Genomic DNA, 7,180 nt, shown 5'->3' on the forward strand with positions numbered 1-7,180 from the left:
AAAGATGTTAGACAGTCTTGTTTTACTTCAGTGCACATAATTTTACAATGGTAATAACACACCACAAATGGAGTAACACACCCTCAAATAAATTAGTTTAGCTGCTCTTTGATTTGTAAAGTTCTTCTATCAGCAGATTGTATGCATATAATATATGAATTCAGAGGAGTCATTTCTTTAGTAACAATCAAGCATTTATTTACATCAAATGAGGCACTTATAATCAGTGATAATAAAAAAACTGTAGGATTCACTGGATCCATATAAAAAATTGTGACACACAACATAGATATGTTTGCAAGACTAAATGCCCTGTCCAGTTGTTTTAGTCGGTACAGGTATCTAGCCTATAGGAGCTTTGTGAGCTGGTGCTGGGGCTTTCTTGGTCGCAGAATCTGGGTTGTCATTCCAGCCTGTGTGGTCCTACACATCCATGCCGAGTTTCCTGACACCACAGGACAGTACATGAGTTTCAGACTGCCCCATGATAGAACCGGGACACAGAGCTGGATATGACCTCCTCCTTCTCAGGCCGCTCGAACTGTGCAGTGAGGTCCTCTGGGATGGGGATGGCCAAAACAGCTTCTGTGTATGGTCCGAGGTCAACAAAGACTTTTTCAAATATGAGGTCCACCACATTCTCTGTTTGATAAAACAAAAGATTTTGTTTACATTTTTAATTTTTTTGTTGTTTTTTTTACGAAACAATGACTGAAAGTCTGTTTCTAAATACCTCCTGACATTTTCTTTACTGTATTTTGTTGTTGGTGGAACTGTCATAACATTCTTCTCTCTCAGTCTTTTCACCGGCCCTGTTAGCAGTGTTCCGACACGATGTCTCTTCGCACACACCGGAAAAAAAACACACTCTCGCTCTCACAAGACGTGAGCAGGGGGGTGGGAATAGATACAGTCAGATCATCTCTGATTGGTCCAAGATAGCTTGTCAATCTTTTCTGATCTGTTCACTGGATATGGAATATCCCATTATTTAAACAACTCTTATGTTATTTTGAGTGAAATAACAATATTGCAATACTCTTATAGTTAGGTTTGGTTTTTTTTCTGTAAGTCACTATCATGTGGTTTACATGAGGGCCATCGGTCTGTAGTCATTTATCTCAGCCAGTTGTCCTACTTTAAGCACCGGAACAAAACATAATGTTTTCCATAGGACCGGGACCCTTTCTGTTTGTAGACTTAAGTTAAAGATCCTCTGGAGAGGATCCTTTAACAGCCTTGGACACACACCATTGGGGCCTGTTGCTTTTCTAAGATGTAGCCCCTTGAGCTCCGCCCTCATCTCCTCCGCTGTAAAGGACAGGAGACTTGACCCCAGTGTGGAGGGAGTTGTAGCTGCAGTGTCAGGTTGTGGAGGAGATGCTGTAGGAGAAGCTGCAGCTGAAGCAGTGGGAGAGAGAACAGGTGAGGCTGTGTCACACCTGTTGTAGAACAGGTTGAACTCATTGGCCTTGTCCACTTCACCTGATGTTGCCTGGCTCTTCTTTCTCTTTATAGCCAGTGATGGTCCTCATTCCCTTCCACACCTCTCTGGTGTTGTTGTGCTGCAGCTTCCTCTCTACTTTCTTTTTGTAGTCCTCCTTCGCCTGCTTTAATCTCCTCTTCAGCTCATGTTGCACACACCTGAGCTTCTCCCTGTCTCCATCACTGAAGGCCTCCTTTTTCTGCTTGATGTTACTGGTGATCCAGGGTTAGTTGTTTGGAAAGCAGTGTACAGTCCTTGCTGGTATTACAGTGTCTATACAGAAGTTAATGTAGTCCGTGGTATATTCAACCATTCTATCAAGGTCAGGATCCTTGCTTTTATCATCTGCCAAGTGGTAGAGCTGAAGCAGTGTAGGCCCCCTTGACATTTGCATACAACAGATCAAGTGCCTTATTTTCCCTTGTAGGACAGTCAACATACTGATGAAGCCAGTCAGATGAGAGGTGAGAGTGACATGGTTAAAATCCCCCGATATTGCAATGAATGCATGAGGGTGCTGGGTCTGTACTCTCGCAACAGTCTCGTCAATGCAGAATCTGCTTGTGGTTGAATGTAAACAACAATGGCAACATTGTGTGAGAACTCCCTCTGTACATAGTACGGTCTAAGACCAATTGCCACCAGGTCAATATCCCAACAACAGCTCTTGTCCTTCACTGTGACCGGGGTTGCTCCATCTATTGTTCACAAGCAGAACCAGTCCTCCACCTTTATTCTTTTCACTTGCTCTGGCGTCTGCTCGTTCTGCAGTGAAGCCGGGTAAATCCATACAACGATCGGGAGTCATGTGGTTTAACCAGGTCTCCATGAAACACATGAGACTACACTCACAATATGGGTTCATCCCACCTTCCATGTTTCCAAGGTCAAGCCTGTTCATGAGAGTCTCTTGGTCCCGGCTGCCCCGGCTCCTCCACCTTGGATCATCGAGAGAGGTCCCACCTTTGCGGTCCACTAGCTCCTCCGTACCCGTCCTCAAGGGAGAGGTCTCCAATACCTGGTTGACTGGGAGGGTTACGGTCACATCCTGGACCCTCATCTCATCAGGGATTTCCATCGATAGCACTCCGACCAACCCTCCAACCCGGTACCTGCCTCCAACCAACGTCGCAGGGCAGCCCCTCCTCTCTTCGATCCACTGGAAGAAGCAGTTTCTCCCCTTGAAGAGGATCAGTCCTCGGCCAAGGAGGAGGAGTCTCTCTCTCTGAAGACCCCTGCTGAAGAGATGGATTGGTCTGGCTCCGAGGAGTTTTAGCACCACCTTCCTGGGCTCCCCTCCTGCCACCCAGTTTTGGATGGATCGTTTGGGACATCAAGGTCCACGAACTTTCCCCTGTGTGTGTGAGCTCAGTCGCCACTCTCCACTCACCTAACCCACAGCTCTCCAGCCCTGGCCCCAGACCCCTGCCTCTATCCCCAATATCCACTTGTGTGCAATATCTCTGCTGGTTCATAAATAAAGGTCATTACAAACTATATCCAGTTGTGTGCTGCATTTGGGTCCATACTACACCTGTTTCAATTTGAGTAAAAATGAAAATGCAATAAACCAATTTGCATTTTCCTTTTCACATACTTATATGGGCATTCTAGGACAATATTACAATAAATTCCTCACACTCATCAGCATTTCTCATTGAGTTTCTTCCTTTGTATCCACATATGTTTCACTACTAGACGTTTTCTCATTGTGTTGATGCATTTCTCATCTGACTCTGACTCATAAACAGTTTGTTCCTTCATCAGATATAATCACAGTCCTGTCATGCAGCATCAGTGTTTTCGATCAAATCACTTTAAACTTTCTTCAAATATATATGAGAGCAAGCCCAGTCACACACACACACACACACACACACACACACACACACACACACACACACACACACACACTCATATATATATATACTGTATGCGGTGTGGATCTACTGTACTGTAACTGATGCTTTGTTCTAAGTTTGATTGCATAATCTTGTTTGTCTTTTTTCTGATTGATAGTTCCATGTTGATCATGGAATGCCTTCCTTTATGGTTTCCTCAGTTACAGCAATTATATTCTGTGAATTTACTGATAGTTTTTTACAACTGCTTTTACACATTTTCTAAACTAGGCCTAATTTTTTTAACTCTTCACACAAATCCATAAATTGCAAGTGCCACAAATGCTGCAAATTGAAACACAGCAAAAATATCATACAGTAAAACATCTAAAAATCAAGCATTTGCATTAAATTCCAAACACTTGTTTCATTGTAGTATTGTTCTGCTTACACCATGTTCCAAATCTAAAGCTCTTCTGTCTATAGGCTTGTATATACATTTCCATACAGTGTTGTAAAGTGACAGGACAGTGATCTGGTTGGAGTATAGACAGTACAATAAACACCAATGCAATGTTGCATCATAATGTAGTTATTTTTCCAACATGTTAGTGTTGTAACTGTAATACTGTGTTGTGTCTGAACATTTTTACTCTGTATTTTTTCAATTGCTAACAAGCATTGGTCAAAACTGAAGTCACATTGACAAAACACACACAGTCAGAAAAACAGTCTATGTGGATCAAACTGAATCACTTTTCATTGCTTTCACACAAAATGCATTCAGTGACCACAGTTACCAAAATTCATGAACTCCTTTCTCAGTCAGAGTCCACCATCTCCAAAACACTATACTTTTGCAGCACATGTTTCAAATGCTAACACACTTTGTTCAAAACAGTTCAAAAGACAATAAACACAGAATGATGGGGGGAAAAAAGTGCATTTCTGCTGCAGCCACAATAAAATCTATAGAGAATAATATCAAAATATTGACAATAAAATGAAATAATAATTCCAAACACAGCTGAGTGCAGTTTGCAGCTGAAAACCTACCTAGGTGGCCTGTGTTTGGCCTCATTACTGTACCAAGCAGATTAAAGGGGATGGCTACTTAATGTTTTTTTAAAAATATGGATCAAAGAGGACAGGCTGGTGGAGAGAGAAAAGTGACAGGGAGAGGAAGACCAAGAACTGTGGTCTCTGATGAGATAAGGGCATCAGAGACTGGCAAAACAACAGGTGAGACATGCATCCCTCAACTATTGAACTACATTTCACAGTACAGTACACTATGTTTATATTTTACATCTACTGACATTTTTGAAATATATTGATTGTTTTGTGTCCAGAGTCCTTGAAAAACATAAAATAAGGATGAAGCAGTTGTACACAGGACCATTTGAAAGAAATGGAGCACGTGTGAAAGAACTCCGTTATCAATAAGTCCAGGTAAGATGTCTGTTCAATAACCAAACAGAACACATGCACAGCTGTGCATAATGTGCTGTACTAAAACTGTGGATTTACTTTATTTTAGACGGTAATGGAGATGGAGGCCAGACCAGCTCCACATATATTCATCTTTGTGGATGAAGCTGGATTCATCCTGGCAAAAACACGGCGCAGAGGAAGAAACGTCATTGGGCAGCGAGCAACTGTGGGTGTCCACAGAGGAGCAAACATTACAATGTGTGCAGCCCTCTACAATCATGGTTTGCTTTTGTACAAACCTCTCATTGGTCCCTACAATACAGAGAGGCTCATTTCTTTCTTGGATGACCTCCATAATCAACTTGTGCCAGTAGGGGAGAGAGGTCAAAGGGCAAGAAACACAACATTTGTTGCTGTGTGGGATAATGTGGCGTTCCACCACTCTGCTGCAGTCACTGACTGGTTTGCTGCACATCCCAGGATGTCTGTCTTTTTCTTGCCTCCATACTCGCCCTTCCTGAACCCCATAAAAGAGTTTTTCTCCACGTGGAAGGTTTTTGACCAATCTCCACATGACCAGCTGTCCTTGCTGGACGCCATGAATGCAGGGTGTGGAGATATTTCTCCTGAAGCCTGCCAGGGTTGGATGAGACATTCTAAAAGATTCTTCCCAAGGTGCATTGCCAGAGAAGACATAAGATGTGATGTGACCAAATGCAGAAGAGAGGGAGTGAATATGTTATACAGGAAGTACTGTAAATCACTATGCAAAGATATAGAAAACATAAATGTAATTGAAGCAAATTGCTGATTCATTCTTGTTACAATATACAATACAATATACAATAATTGAGTACACTCAATACAGTTTTTTTACGATCGCTATAACAATTTTTTCAATACTTTTAACAATTTTCCTAAACTCTTAACACACCAACACACCTTCAACACACAAGTGGCAAAACAGTTAATTTCATGCTCAAAATCACACATTGTAAACTAACACCAACACTAATTTTCAAAATTCAATAATACACTAACACAATTCACTATGTCTATCAAAACACTGCAAACATGTCTCAAAATCAAATAAGTCTTCCAAAACACTAACACATGTTCTCTTCCAACAGGAACATTTAGTCAATCGCACAATAGCACAATGTCATAAAAACATGGAAGATGGAATTACAGAAACTGCATTATTTTATATGTGTCAGGTCTGCCCTTATACAACAGACAGTATATTGTATTGATTATAGATTGTGTTTTTTGCATTTTGCATTTTGTTTCTTTTGCTACAGAAATTCAATACAAAAAATGAATGACCCATCTCAGAGTAGCTTTATAGAATGTACGGTTTATGAAAAAAAGAAGACAGAGACAGAATTGCTGCAGTAAATACTTTATTTGCAACAGAACATTACTGCAAGATAACAAAAAATGCTATATAGGTGCCATTTATTATGTGAAAATACAAAATATACAAAAAGAAAAAGCCACAGAAGAATAAAAAAAGAAATCTGCCCAGTCTTCTGCATTTGGCCACATGTTCTCATCCACATCACACCTGATATCTTCTCTGGCAAGGCATCTTGGGAAGAATCATTTGGCATGCCTTATCCACCCCAGGCAGTGTTCAGCTGAGAAAATACAGTTACATATTAGAGACCGTAGGCATACAGTTACTATAATACATGGTACAATTATTTACACTTTGCAGTAGGAGAAGCCCTTAAACAATATCCTACCTGTTGGTTTCTCGAAAAATCTGGACAATGGATGCCACTGCGTCCCAGCTGAGATTTGGCTGTACTCGCTCACCAGCCTCTCTGTATGATAGCCCGTGGTTTATGACTTGGTCTATGATAGTAGCTCTTATTTCATCAGGTGCCCTAGCTCCAGCCCTTCTTTGAGCACCACCATGCACTCTGTCTCCTCACCCTCTACCTTGTCCTCGTCAAGCATTCCTCTCCCTTGTCCTGGTACTTGTCTTCCTCTCCCTTGTTCCGGTATTCATATTCCTCTCCCTCATGCAGGCATTTTTCTTACTTTCTTTGTGTTGCTCTATATTGTTCCTTTTCCACACAAGATCAGCCCAAAGAGATCCTCTTTTAGAGTATAACATATGGTCATGTGATTGAAAGAACCTCAACACCTGAGTGTGTTTCCTATATGGGAATCAGCTGTGACTGATCTATTTGCATAACTTCAATCAGCTGTTTCTCAGTAGCAATGGAAAAAAATACAGGGGATGTATTTGTGTTTCAATCTACAATATGAACAGCTGTTCACTTTGACTTTAGCCTATAAGTTAGGTTTAGAACATGATGTTATCTGCTCTGACATACAGTGTGAAAGCATTGGTATATTTGGCAGTGAAAATCCATTGTTTTGGTCTTGGTTGAGCTTGTGTGTAAAA

The sequence above is a fragment of the Seriola lalandi genome, unplaced genomic scaffold, assembly GCF_002814215.2.
Source record: "Seriola lalandi dorsalis isolate HSWRI2012SDOR001 ecotype SW California unplaced genomic scaffold, Sedor1 jcf7180002055006, whole genome shotgun sequence".
Taxonomy (NCBI): domain Eukaryota; kingdom Metazoa; phylum Chordata; class Actinopteri; order Carangiformes; family Carangidae; genus Seriola; species Seriola lalandi.